General features: G+C 43.9%; 1 pseudogene; it reads right to left on the bottom strand.

The window, feature by feature from the left end:
- Positions 1 to 573: 573 nt before the first annotated feature.
- On the bottom strand, positions 574 to 6,431 carry LOC129522534 (Y-box-binding protein 2-like; annotated as a pseudogene).
- Positions 6,432 to 15,357: the final 8,926 nt, after the last annotated feature.

Below are 15,357 nucleotides of genomic sequence, written 5' to 3' on the forward strand. Positions count from 1 at the left end.
ATTAATTTGAGTCTTTTCTCTCTCCTTTTTAATAAGGCTGGCTAATGGTTTATCTATGTCATTAATTCTTTCAAAGAACCAACCTCTGGTTTTGTTAATCTGTTTCACAGTTGTTCTGGTCTCTATTTCATTGAGTTCTGCTCGAATTTTTTTTTTTAAGCCAGTTTTTTGTTTTTACTGGAGGCTCAGGTGGCACATGACAGTTCATAAAATGACTTCAGAGGTAGGGGCTGGGATTGGTGTGTGGGGGGGAGACAAAAAATAAACTGGGGTGGGAAAGAAAACAACCAGGAGGAGGTAAGAGCTGGCTGGTTCTTTCTCAGCCTGATTTAGGGGAGGGAGCTGGTGCCTCTGAACAATAGGATGGATCCCTTCCTTCACCCCTTGGTGGGGGAGAGAGAAAAAGCAAAAGGCTGTTGCTTTGGACATCCTGAGTCTCAAGGAAAAGGGGAAAGCCGGTTTTCTGATGTCATGAATTCTGGGAAGGGGGAGAGGGTGCTGGGTCGGGTAGAGGGCAGCTGGAAAAACTGGCAGATAACCAGATGGTAGCTCTGGGGGTCCTTCATGTTGGAGTCACTCCAGTATGGTGGTGGTGGTGGGAGCTCCCCACTGTTGATGGGGGCTGAGGTCTCCGGGGCTGTGGACTGCCTGGGTCCGGGGGGCTGCTGCTGCCGCCGCCGCTGTAAGTACGGACGGTTTCGTGGGCGCTGGGGCTCAGGCCGGGAACCATCAGTGGGGCTTTGGCTGGGCTTGGTCTTGCCATCCCCACCTTCCGTGGTAGGCTGCTGGGGTGGCCTGGGGCGGAAAGGCCTTCGGTACGTAGGCCGGAACCTGGGAAGGGGGACCCGCTCATCCCCTTGCTGTTGGTCTCCCTCCAGTGGATCTGTCTCTTTGGGCTCTACCCCGTCGGTGCCCTCTATAGGCTGCTGCTGGTTGAGGGGCCGAGGGCCTCGCACAAAGCGCCGGCGGTTGAAGAAGGGAGGCGGGAGCCGCCGCCTGGGCCTCTGCCCAGAGTCCTCAGCTCGCTCGCCCTCGCTGCCCGGTTCTGTCCCACCTGATGGAGCCTCTGCCACCATGGGTGGCGGGGCAGCTGGACGGGGCCGGGGGATGAATCCGCGGAACCTGCGACGATTAGGGGCATAGCGGCTGCCCTTCACTGGCACGCCCCGGGCCCAGTTACGTTGGCAGCTTCTGCACCCTTCTCTCCCTCCACGACATCAAACTCCACCGTCTCCCCATCTCCGACGCTGCGCAGGAACTTCCTGGGGTTGTTCCTCTTAATGGCGTCTGGTGAACAAAGACATACTCCGTGGTGTCATTCCTGTTGATGAATCCGTAATGATTCTGGACGTTGAACCGAATTCTCTCCTTCTGCTGGGTGTAGGATCTATTTGCTGTTTTTTCTCCAGCTCCTTTAGGTGCAAGGTTAGCTTGTGTATTTGAGTTCTTTCCAGGTTTTGGGTGGATGCTTGTATTGCGATGTACTTCCCCCTCAGGACTGCTTTTGCTGCATCCCAAAGATTTTGAATGGTTGTATCTTCTTTCTCAGTTTCCATGAATCTTTTTAATTCTTCTCTAATTTCCTGGTTGACCCTTTCATCTTTTAGCAGGATGGTCCTTAACCTCCACGTGTTTGAGGTCCTTCCAAACTTCTTGTTGTGATTTAGTTTTAATTTCAAGGCGTTATGGTCTGAGAATATGCAGGGGACGATCCCAATCTTTTGGTATCGGTTCAGACCCGATTTGTGACCCAGTATGTGGTCTATTCTGGAGAAAGTTCCATGTGCACTTGAGAAGAATGTGTATTCAGTTGTGTTTGGATGTCAAGTTCTGTAGATATCTGTGAAATCCATCTGGTCCAGTGTATCATTTAAAGCTCTCGTTTCTTTGGAGATGTTGTGCTTAGAAGACCTGTCGATTGTAGAAAGCGCTATATTCAAGTCTCCAAGTATAAGTGTATTATTATCTAAGTATGTCTTAACTTTGGTTATTAATTGATTGAGACACTTGGCAGCTCCCGCATTCAGGGCATAAATATTCATGATTGTTAGGACCTTTTGTTGGATAGATCCTTTAAGTATGATATAGTGTCCCTCTTCATCTCTCACTACAGTCTTTGGGATAAACTTTAATTTATCTGATATAAGGATGGCTACCCCTGCTTTCTTTTGAGGACCATTTGAATGGTAAATGGTTCTCCAACCTTTTGTTTTCAGGCTGTAGGTGTCCTTCTGTCTAAAATGAGTCTCTTGTAGACAGCAAGTAGATGGGTCGTGCTTTTTTATCCAGTCTGAAACCCTGCGCCTTTTGATGGGGTCATTAAGCCCATTCACGTTCAGAGTTACTATTGACAGATATGACTTTAGTGTCACCGTAATACCTATTCAGTCCCTGTTTTTGTGGATTGTCTCCTTGGACTTCCTCTTTCTTTTACAGGGTCCCCCTTAATATTTCTTGCAGAGCCGGCTTGGTGGTCACATATTCCTTCAGTTTCTGCCTATCTTGGAAGCTCTTTATCTCTCCTTCCATTCTGAATGAGAGCCTTGCTGGATAAAGTATTCTTGGCTGCATGTTCTTCTCATTTAGGACCCTGAATATATCCTGCCAGCCCTTTCTGGCCTGCCACGTCTCTGTGGAGAGGTCTGCTGTTATCCTAATGCTTTCCCCATAAAACTTAGGGATTTCTTGTCTCTTGCTGCTTTAAGGTTCTTCTCTTTATCTTTGGAATTTGCAAGTCACTAATAAATGTTGAGGTGTTGAGAAGTTTTTATTGATTTAGGGGGGAATATCCCTATCTCCTGGATCTGAATGCCTGTTTCCCTTCCCAACTTAGGGAAGTTCTCATCTATGATTTGTTCAAATACAGTTTCTGGACCTCTGTCCCTTTTGGCGCCCTCAGGAACCCCAATTAAAAGTAGATTTTTCCTTCTGAGGCTGTCATTTATTTCCCTTAACCTATCCTCATGATCTTTTGTTTTTCTCTTTTTTACTCAGTTTCCTGCTTTGCCATCAACTTGTCTTCTATGTCACTCACTCATTCTTCTACCTCATTAACCCTTGTCGTTAGGACCCCCAGTTTGGATTGCGTCTCATTTAATATATTTTTAATTTCGGTCTGATTAGATATAAATTCTGCAGTCATGAAGTCTCTTGAATCCTTTAGGATTTTTTCTAGAGCCACCAGGAGCTTTATAATTGTGCTTCTGAATTGGCTTTCTGACATTGAATTGTAATCCAGATTTTGTCACTCTGTGGGAGAGAGGACTGTTTCTGATTCTTTCTTTTGTGGTGAGTTTTTCCTTCTAGTCATTTTGCTCAGTGCAGAGTGGCCAAAAACAAGTTGTACTGGAAAAAGGAGAAAAGGAGAGAGAGAAAAAAAAAAAAAAAACGAAAAACAAGGGGGGGGGGACAAACAGAAAACAAAAAACAAGGGGGAGTATCCTCTGATTCTATATACTGTAAATCCCTCGACTTCCCCTGAAACTTTCCAGTACTGCTTGGTCAAAAACTTGCTTTTCCCCTGTCCTTCCAGCTGGTCTTCTGGGGGAGGGGCCTGCTGTGCTGATTATCAGGTGTGTGCTCCTCGGGGAGCTGCCCTGCCCCCTGCCAGGTGCATGGCTCATTGGGAGCTGTTTATCCTGGGAGGCCCCTGCTGAGTCCCAGGTACAAGGTGACACCAGGGGAACAACAACAGTGGCGGTGGCCATCTCTCCAGCTGTGGAGTCAGCTCCCGCAGTAACTAGCTCAGCTCTCAGTCCGCAGGGGCCTGGATGCTCCGGGGCGGGGGGCGCCGATCTGCACAGCTCGGGGGCAGGAGCATCTTCGCTGTCCTGTGTCCTCCCGGCCTCTACTTGTCCTGGGGGGAGCGCCGGATCCTGGGCTGTGTCCCCCGGCGCCCTGGGCTCTGGGGCCTGCACCGCTGGAATTGCGCTCCTGGGGCCGAGCAGCCCCCTCCAGGCGGAGCCACCGCCTGAGCCACCCGAGCTGTTTCTGAGGTCCCGCGCTGCAGCCCTTTAGGGAGCTCGGCCGCGGGGTGTGGCGGCTCTCCCCGGGGCGCAGGTCCTCAGTTGGTGCCCCCGGGAGCCTGAGGGCATCCCTGCCCCGCTCCCCCCCCCCCCCGGGATCCTGCCTGAGCTCCCTGCGAGCCCCTTTCCACCTGGGAAGGTTGGTGAAGCTCCTGCTTCTCCGGGTCGGGGCTCTCCTGTCCTGGGGACACTCGCCCCGGCCTTAGCCCGGCTCCTCATGGGGCCCCTCCCCCTTGGAGGCTTTTTTCTTTCTTTCTTTTTTTCCGTCTTCCTACCTTGATAGAAGCGCGAACTCTTTTCACTGTAGCATTCCAGCTATTCTCTCTTTAAATCTCAGGCCGAATTTGTAGGTTTTCAGGCTGATTTGAAAGTTATCTAGGTAAGTTGGTGGGGACAGGTGACTTGGGGACCCTACTATTCCACCATCTTGGAAACAAGCTGATTCACTTATATCTTGCAACATGTTCCCACCCTAGTGTTAGAGGACACCTCCACCATCTCACATAATTATCATTTCCTTCCCGTGGTGGGAACATTTCATAACCACTCTTGGCAACATTCAAGTATATAACACTCGAATGTTCTATCACTATACTATAATCAGAATGTTGTGCATTAGATCCTCAGAACCTGTTGATCTTATAAATGGAAGCTTTATCCTGTATGTCCCCATTTCTGCCACCCTTCAGCCCCTGATAACCACTTCTTCACTCTCTGTTTCTTTGAGTTTGGCTCTTTTATATTCCACATATAAGTGACACCATACAATATTTGTCTTTTTTTGAATTATCTCACTTTGGCATCAAGATCCATCCGAACTGTCACAAATGGCAGGATGCAATTATTTCTCGTGACTGAATAATATTCCATTCCAATAGATATTCCATTAATTAATTATAGATTTATAATATATGGTATATATTATCAAATAAGCAATTGACTATATAATTATTATATATTATATAATATATTATAGAATGATATTCCATTAATTAATATATAATATTTCCTAATATTCCATTCCATTTCCAATGTGTATGTGTATGTTTATACACATATAATGATGGAGTGAACATGGGGGTGCACATATCTCTTTGAGAGCCTAATTTAATTTTCTTCAAAACAGAATGCCAGCTGGAATTGCTGGATCATATGGTAATTCTATTTTTAACAAGAGTTCCCTTTCTCCACACCTTGTGAGCACTTGTTTCCTCTTGTCTTTTTGATGACCTTGACCCTTCCATTCTTGAACCCCTCTCCTGCATTGGCTTTGTCCTCTACCTACTTTCATAGGTTTGCTGAAGACATTGCTTCATTAGTAATAACTACAGCTCTGCCATCATCTTATTTGGCAACACCTGTATTCCTAGAATTCCAGCAATCTTTGAGGACCACTGGAACATGAATTCTATTGACCCTACCATCTTGGTGGTACCTTGTTTTACCTTGTTGGTGTTGAATCTTCTTCCAAAACTGTTCTCTTCTTAAGCTTTGTTCTGGGATATAGGTGAGTTAAGGAGAGAGTTTGATCCCTTAGAAGAGAGCTTGATCCCTTAGGGTCTTACTTTCAAGTGAGGCCAGAGCAGCCTAACTTTACCCCATTATTGAGGCAACACCCTTGTGAGCCTGTGAGCAGTGCCTGTGTGTTATGGCACTTTCTACTCTGGGGTATTCTCCTGACACTCTGGGTATATTCTGCTGAAGACTTAAGGGCACTCTGTAGCTTTCTAGATTCTCTCTCCCAGCAGCTATCCTTTCGAGGACTCTGCTCTACAGAGACTCCAGCTGCGTTGACCTTCCCAGGCCCCCGCACCATCTCCTCATCTCCAGAAAGTTGCCAGGCTCTGTCCAGGGCCTCCCTTCTTGCGCCGCACCCTTGACTCTCTCCAGGAAGTATGCTGGGCAATTGTAAACTCAGTCTGTTGGTTTCTCATTTCTCAGGGATTCCTGCCAATGCTGCCTGTTTTCCAGTGTCTAAACACCATTGTTTGAGAATATATATAAATGGAGGAGGTCCAGATTTTTAGTTATTTAAGATGAGAGGGTGAATCTTGGCCAGCAGACAGAAATCCTCATTTTCCCTCTTCTTCACACCCCTCCTTACTCAGTTCAGACCTCATGCTCAATCACTGTAGACATGACCTTGTTCTTTGCTCTTTTCTTCTTCTAGCTTGACAAACCATAGTCCTGGTTAAATCCAGATCTCTGCCAATCCCTGTTTGCCTCTGCAGATGAGCACACCCGCATAGAAATACCTACCATGGCGGCAGCTTTGTATTTAAATTTATGGCTGTGGACACCTGTGGACCATTCATGCTGCCTGACAAATACATTGTCTGTCTTCAGTCCAATCTCTAAATGGCCACACCAAGCCTTCTTCTCAAAGCCCAAATTTTCCACCACCATCTTCTCTCTCTCAGCCTCCAACTTTGTTGGAAAATGTAAGCCACTAGAGTCATTTCAAAGACAATCCCTGCCAGCCTCACTGACTTACCCTTCCCTGCACTCAACCTGCTTTCTGGCCTCTTCCAGAGATGACCACCCTCCCCTCATTAACCTATCTCTTCCTCTGTGCATGAGGCCTCAGTTTCTCATTTCAAAGGACTTTACTGCAGTGATTCTCCTTTCTCTCTCCCACATCATCAGGTGTTTGCCTTCCATTGGATCATTCCCATTACTCAGAGTTTCTCTCATCTTAAGGGAACTCATGGCCCTGCTTCCTCCCCATTTCTGCATCATTTATTTGCTCTCCTTTTGAAGCAAAACTCAGTGAAAAACCTCACTGCCATTAATCCATCTCTTCCCACCTTCTCTTGATTCCACCCTTATCAGGGTTTAGCTGCCAATACACACCTAAAAATGTTCTCATCAATGTCACTGTGACCTCCATGTCACTAAAGCCAAAGGTCAATTCTCAATTCTCATACTACTGACCCAGGAGCATTGACTTAATAAGTATTTTCTTCTCTTGGAGACATTTTCTGCCTTGGCTTCTAAGACACCACATATACCTGCTTTTTTTTTCTCAGTCCCCTTACTGGTTTCTCCTCTCATCCATGACCTTGTTTTGTGGAACGCCTCAGATTCAATCCTTTATCCTCTTTACCAATACCTTCCCTTTTGATGATCGTATCCTGTCTTATGGCATTATACTGCATCCATGTGCTGCAACACCCTCCCTCATTTACATTTTTAACCCAGACTGTTCTTCCAGCTCAAGACTCATACACCCAACTGCTTACACATCTCCACTTGGATGCCAAGGGACATCTCCAGCTCATCATGGATGAATGAGAATTCTGTCCCACTTATCCAGTGCCTTCTAACTCATTTCCTTGCTTCGATCCCTATTCCTTCATAATGTATGCTCAACATGGCAGCTAGAATAAGCAATCCTTTTAAAATTTAGGTCAACAACATCCGTCCTTTGCCAATAACTTCAGTGCATTCAGATTAAAAGACAAAGTCCTTGTAGTGGCCTGCAGCCTGCTGATCTGGGTCCTGTGACTACTCCACTGTGTCCTCTATGACTTTCCTTTTGTTCATTTTGTTGTGTCTGCACTGGCCTCTCTGCTCTCTGAAACGTGCAGCCATGCTCCCTGCTTAAGACCTTTGCAGGAGCTGTTCTCTGCCCAGAACACTTTCCCCCCATTTATCAGCCTGGCTCACTCCTTCAAGTCTTTGCTCAAATGCCACCTTCTCAATGAGGTGATCTGATGGTTCCACTTAACTCCATAACTAGCCTTTCCTTGTGCTCTGACCCACCTCCACTCTGCTCCTTGCCATTTCCTACCTTCCTTCCTTCCTTCTCTTTCTTCTTCTTCCTTCTTCTTCTTCTTCTTCTTCTTCTTCTTCTTCTTCTTCTTCTTCTTTCCTTCCTCCCTCCCTTCTTCTTTCTTTCTTTCTGAAGTGCTCCTTGCCATTTTCTAGATAATTCACTTGCTCATTATGTCAATGGTCTTGTCTCTAATGGCTAAGACATAGGCTCAATGAGGCTCCAAAGCCTGGTTTTGTTCACTCATGTCTCCATGTGCATAGAACACTGTCAGCACACACAAATACTTGTTAAATCAATGTTGGCTGAAATTCCTATTCCTTGTGTTCAAGTTTATGTGTATGTGTATGTGTGTGTGTTTCAGTTGTTCATAGGTTCCTGCTGCTCATTTTAATCTGATTTGACCTGGACAAAAGTATTTAGGTGAAGAAAAAGAGAAAGTGATTTCAGTGATTTTGGATCATAAACCTGACTTCAACCTGAAAATCATCATGCCAAAGAGTCTGGGTTTGAGACCAGTGATTATAATGTCCTACCTTTCCTGGACCAAGATATCACCAATGCCATCTCACATTAGGATGGCAAGAGTTAGTTGTGAGATCCAGTCAGGCTCTGTGCTCAGTGCAGAGTCTGCTTGGGATTCTCTCTTTCCCTCATTCTCTGCCCCTCTCCTCACTTGCACTCACATGCTCTCTTTCTCTCTCATAAATAAATAGATAGATAGATAAACAGATAGATAGATAGATCTTTTTAAGTGTGGCAAGAGTGTATTGTTCTTCCTATAAAGGCAACCAGTGTCTATCCCCTCTCTGTCCTTTGGGCCACAGAATGGTCAATGTCTACCCCAATATGACCACAATACAGTCACATCATTTGAAACCCAGTTGATTACCTCTCAGCTTTTGATTTAAAAGTTCAGTTTCCTATCTCTGCTCAGCTTTCACTTGACAGTTAATGGAAATGAGTTGTGTTTCATGGTCTGGACTATACTTTATACTTTTAGTATTTCCCACCTTTATTTGCTTAAAAAAGTGGAACATTAAGTGGCTCAACTGTGCTTCACACATGAAACCTGTGCACCCATAGGCATCACCTCTTCTGCTTTACCCCAGTTACGATGGATGCAACTATGTGTGTGCACAGGCACCTGTCCCACAAAGCCATTAGCAACCTTGAGGCAAGATTCTTTTTTTTTAATAAATTAATTTTATTGGTGTTCAATTTACCAACATAACACCCAGTGCTCATCCTGTCAAGTGTCCCCCTCAGTGCCCATCACCCATTCACCCCCACCCCCTGCCCTCCTCCCCTTCCACCACCCCTAGTTCGTTTCCCAGAGTTAGGATTGAGACAAGATTCTTTGAGGCAAGTTTGTAGCATTTAGGCCAGCACGTACCTTTTGTGGCACAAGTGAGAAGCTGTCACATAATGAAACTGGACAATTTAGCAGCAGTGGTAGAGTCAGTGCTTTAACATACACCATACACAGTTAGGAAAACAATGCCCCATGATTGCACTAACATCTTTGCTACAACTATTTCTCTGCTTATTCTCCTTGCTAGCTTTCCCTCTTTTCATCATATGAATTGGCAAATTCAGTTTATTCGCTCCTTGCCAGAAGGAATTCAGTGCCCTTCTAAACTTAAATAGCTATGTGATTGTGATTTACCTGTGGGAAGTTCCTCTTCCAGAGTCTTTTTTTTTAAGTTTTAATTACAGTATGGGGGGCTCCTGGGTGGCTCAGTGGTTGAGCATCTGCCTTTGGCTCAGGTCATGATCCCAGGGTCCTGGGATCGAGTCCCACATCAGGCTTCTTGCAGGGAGCCTACTTCTCCCTCTGCCTGTGTCTCTGCTTCTCTTTGTGCATCTCTCATTAATAAATAAATATTTTTTTTAATTCCAGTATAGTTAACATGCAATGTTATATTAGTTTCAGGTGTACAATACAGTGATTCAATACTTCCATGCATTTCATGATGATGTTCATCTCAACAAGTGCACTCCTTGATCCCCATCACCTATTTCACCCATCATCCCACCAACCTCCTATCTGATAACCATCAGCTTGTTCTCTATAGTTAAGAGTCTCTTTCTTGGTTTCTCTCTCTGTGTGTCTCTTTCTCTTTTTTTCTTTGTTCATTTGCTTTCTTTTAAAAATATTTATTTAACATCTTTAAAATTTAAATTCAATTTGCCAACATATAGTATAACACCCATTACTCACCCCATCAAGTGCCCTCTTCATTTCCCATCACCCAGTTATCCCATTCCCCCTCCAACTCCCCTTCTGCAGTCCTTTGTTCATTTCGCAGTTAGAAGTCTCTTATGGTTTGTCTGTATCTCTAATTTTTCCCACTCAGTTCCCCTCCTTTCCCTTATAATCCTTTTCACTATTTCTTATATTCCTTGTATAAGTGAAATCATATAATGATTGTCCTTCTCTTTGATTGACTTACTTCACTACTTCACTCAGCATAATACTCTCCCAGTTCCATTCACGTCAAAGCAAATGGTGGGTATTTGTCCTTTATTTTTTTTCATACTGTTTTCTTTAAAGATTTTATTTATTTATTTATTCATGAGAGACACACAGAGAGAGGCAGAGGCATAGGCAGAAGGAGAAGCAGGCTTTCTGTGGGGAGCCCGATGGACCCAGGACCCTGGGATCACGCCCAGAGCCAAAGGCAGATGCTCAACCCCTGAGCCACCGAGGGGTCCCTCCATACTGTTTTCCACACTGGCTATATCAGTTTGCATTCCCACTAACAGTGCACAAGGTTTACTTTTTCTCCACAACCTCACCAATACCCATTGCTTCCGTGTTGTTGATTTTAGTCATTCTGACAGATGTAAGGTCACATCACATTGTAGGTTTGATTTGCATTTCCTTAATGATGAGTCATGTCAAGCATCTTTTCATCTGGGCATCTTCTTTGGAGAAATGTCTGTTCATGTCCACCCATTTTTAAATTGGATTTTTTTGGTTTGTGAGTGTTGAGTTGTATTATTTCTTTATATATTTTGTCTTCCAGAGTCTTGAAGGTCAATATTAAAAATATTTTCTCTCTGTGGTGAAGACTGGACCCCAAGGTGTCCAGACAAGGACAGAGAAGGAGCAGCTACAGGAGGATGGGATCGACCTCTGGCCCATGCAGGCACCTTTGATAGGCACATTAGTGTATGCATGTGTATACATGGGCATATGCATGTTGCAGGCATGTACACATGCATATATGTGTGCATGTGCTTGTGTGTGTGTGTGTGTGTGTTCAGGTATTTGAATACAGCATAGGGGTAATTACATCTGAGGAGGCAGGCAGGGTCCCCTTGCTCTTCAGGAGAGACTGTCACTTGATACCACCTATGTAAGGGTGGGAGGGTGGGAATGCTAGTACCAGCAGCTGCTTTTTCTTTTTAATAAATTAATTTTTATTGGTGTTCAATTTACCAACATACAGAATAACACCCAGTGCTCATCCCGTCAAGTGCCCCCCCTCAGTGCCCGTCACCCATTCTCCCCCACCCCCTGCCCTCCTCCCCCTCCACCACCCCTAGTTCGTTTCCCAGAGTTAGGAGTCTTTATGTTCACCAGCAGCTGCTTTTAATAATGCCTCTCACCTCTGCTGATTAATACACTTGTCAAAAGAAAAGGGAAATGGAAATGCCCCCCAATGCTGGGAGTGGGATAGGATTGGTTGAGATGTCCAACCTCAGATTAATTATTAGTGGTCTCATGTCCTCTCTTGGGCTCCAGATACAATAGAGTGATAAGGGAGGAGACACACACACAGATTTGTCTTGCCCTTTCTATATCCAGCTGGGCCCAGAGCCAGCTATACTTTGCTGGCATTCAGTTCCCAAGGGGGTTGGAGCATGGCTCGTTCCCAGCCAAAACTCTCCAAAGGCACCAGCAGTTTACAGAAAAGCCGGCAAACTGTGAGCTCCATCAAGAAAGGCACCAGAGACCAAAGTAGTTTTCCACCTTCAAATAAAAGCAAGCAGAATCTGAGGCAGATTTGGGTTTGCTCTACCCAGAAGAAAGATGACAAAGTTAGCTCAGGGAGGAGATTTCCCACAGCCCACAGAATGGACAGGGCCCTGGGGACAGACTAAATAAGTTTGGACACTTAGGTCTGCATAGATGAGTGTTGGATTACACTAAATTGTACATAAAATAGATAATGGAAATAGCTTATTCTCATTGTACCCCAGAACAATAGAACTGGTAATTATCCCAGGAAGTTTCAAAAGAATTCTTTTCTTTCAATTCCAACAAGAGTTTTTGAATTTTAGGGTAGAGGTAGTTCAATGCAATGTTTTCACCAAAACCAAACCAAACCAAAACAAAAAAACAAAAAAGTTTCCTTCTTCTCCTAGGTATATAGAGAGATGTTATTTCCACCTCTTCTGTGGTTGAGGGTCACATGACCAGTGGGATGTGGGTGCAAGTGATGTAATTTGACCCTCAAACTTTCTGTGAGAGCTCTGTATTCTCTCTCCCATCAAAGACAGTCTTGTGGAGCTGCTTACTAGGATAGCGCTGCAAGGTGGAAGGCCTCTGGGTCCTTAAATGATTTTGTGGAGCAGGGCTACTTCTCCCCTGCCAAGCACTCACTGGGTGACAGACAAGACTGTTTCCTAGTGCATGAAGCCTAGGGCACCATTAACAAGGTATGCAAACTGGGTTTGCTTAAAACAACAGAAATATATTGTCTCACATTTCTGGAAGCTGCTCTGGACCATATTATTGTCTGGAAAGGCTCTAGGGGAGGATGCTTCTTTGCCCTTTCTTGGCTTCCAATGGTTGTGGCAATCCTTGGCATTCATTTCTGGGTTTGTAGTTGGTCACTGTAACCTTTGTCTGTCCATTGCATGATGGTCTCTCCTTGTGTATCTTTCTAGGTGTCCAAATTTCCATCTTCTAGCAGACACCAGTCATGTATTAGAACCCACCTTAGTCCTGTATGACTTCATCTTAACTTGATTTATATCTGCAAGGAACTATTCCCAAATAAGGTTGTAGTCACAGATACTAGGAGTTAAGACTTGAACATATCTTTCTGGGGGACTCAGTTCAACCCACTGTAGTATCTAAAATTTGGAGCTTGTTTGTTATAGAAGCTGGTATTATTTTCTCTGACTGATACAAGTCTGGTATTGGTCCCTGCTGAGAAGAACTTTCTCCAGGAAACCCTCTTAACCTCTTTCCGAAACATAGACCATGTGCTACTTTCACAGTGGATTCTTCACATTGCTTAAATTTCCCTTATTATTTTATTTATTTTGCTGAGCTATGATGTCTTAATTATCTACATAGGTCAGCTTTTTGTCTCCTCTGCTATACTGTTCATGTCCTAGAGGCAGGAATTTCTTGTTCTTCATTGTATCTCCTGTGCCTGGTACATAATATATTTCTTAATAAATTCTTTTCAGGTAAACAAATGGATGATGTGAGGAGGGCTTGGATGCTCTGGCACAAGCAGAATTAATCTGACTTTCTGCATTTAATTTGTTGTAGTCCCTAATGGCCTCCTTGTTGCCAAATCCACAGGCTTATTCTCACTTCCCTTGTCTTTCTTGTTTCATGTGTCAGAGTTGGATGTCCTTGAACATCTCCCACATATTAATGATGTTTTAAGAATCTGGCTTTCTTGGGTTCCTGGTTCTCCGCTTATTATCAGTTCCTTCTTAAAAACTGCTTGTTTCTCATTTCTATTTTGACCCCTTGCTTATCACTTCAAACCCCACACCTCTAATAGAAAGTGTTTCTTTCACTCACTCCATTGGTAAACATGGTTGGTTGAATTGACTTGAATTCCTTCTTAATCTATCTCCCAGTCCAGAACTTGCTTCATAGTGGCCACTCATCTCAATCAAGTCCCCCCACATGGACTTGAGAGCTACCTGGTCCTCCCCAGTTTTTCCAAGAATTACCACATCTCAGGATGTTAGCTAGGAGGTGCTCTCTACAGACCCATCAGGAGCCCTCAGGGATGGCAGGACCCTAAAGGTAGCCTTGTTCACTAAGTCATGCTTAGTTTTAAAAGACAACTTAAAAATTAGGCTTTATTTTTTTAGAGCAGGTTCATAGCAAAATTGAACTGAAAGTACAGAGAGTTCCCATATACCCTCTGCCTTCATACATGTATAGCCTCCCCTGCTATTATGGATTGGATGGTTATGCCTTCCCAGAATTCTTATGTTGAATAGTCTACATTACATTTTACAGATTATGACAAATGTACATTTACCCACCATTATAGTATCATATAGAACAGTTTCCCTGGCCTAAAAGTCCTCTGCAGTCTGCCTATTTCTCCCTCCCTCCCTTTAACCCCTGGAAATCACTGAAATTTTTACCTTCTCCATAGTGTTGTCTTATAGAATGTCATATAATTGGACTTATAGAGTATGTAGCATTTTCAGATTGGCTTCTTTCACTTAGTAATGTAAATTTAGGTTCTTGCATGTCTTTTCATTGCCTGGTAGTTCTTTTTTTTTCCCCTAGCATTGAATACTATTCTCTTGTCTGGATGTACCAGTTTATTTATCCACTCACCTAGCAAAAGACATCTTGATTGCTTAAAAGTTTAACAATTTTGAATAAAGTTTTCACTTTTAAATTAAATTAAATTAAATTAAAATTTTTTTTAGAAGGGAAGGAGAGAGAGAGAGAGAGAGAGAGAGAGAGAATTTTAAGCAGGCTCCATGCCCAGTGCACAAGCAACCCTGAGATCATGACCTGAGCTGAAATGGAGTCTGATGCCTAACTGCCTGAACCACCTAAGTGCCTCACAATAATGAATAAAGCTTTTGTAATCAACCATGTGCAAGTTTTTATATGGACATAAATTTTTCCTTTGGATGAGCATAAAGAAGTGTGAATTTTAAAAATTATTTATTTATTTATTCATGAAAGACATGGAGAGAGAGGCAGAGACACAACAGAGGGAGAAGCAGGCTCCCTGTGGCGAGCCGGATGCAGGACTTGATCCTAGGACCTCGGGATCAGGACCTGAGCCAAAGGTAGATGCTCAACCACTGAGCCACCCAGGTGTCCCAAGAAGTGTGATTGTTATATTATGTGGTGAGACTATGTTTAATTTTAAAGAAACTGCCATACTGTCTCCAAGGTTGCTATACCATTTTGCTTTCTCATAAGTAACAAATGAGAGCTCCTGTTGTTCCACATCCTCACCAGCATTTGGTGTTGTCAATGTTCTGGATTTCAGCTATTGTAACAGGTGTGTTGTTTAATTTGCATTTCTCTAACGACATATGATGTAGATCATGTTTTAACTTGCTTACTTGCTGACTAAATATCTTCTTTAGTGAGGTGTTCAGGTCTTTGGCCCATTCTTTTTTAAAGTCAGTTTACTTGTTTTATCATTGAGTTTTAAGAGTTTTTGTATATATTGCCTAACAGTCCTTTTTCAGATCTGTGTTTGGCAAATCTTTTCTCCCAATCTGTGGCTTGTCATCTCATTTCCTCAACATTGTTTTCACAGAGCAGAAACTTAATTTTAATGAAATTCAGCATGTCAGTAATTTCTTTCA

This window comes from Nyctereutes procyonoides, unplaced genomic scaffold (assembly GCF_905146905.1).
Source record: "Nyctereutes procyonoides isolate TBG_1078 unplaced genomic scaffold, NYPRO_anot_genome, whole genome shotgun sequence".
NCBI lineage: Eukaryota > Metazoa > Chordata > Mammalia > Carnivora > Canidae > Nyctereutes > Nyctereutes procyonoides.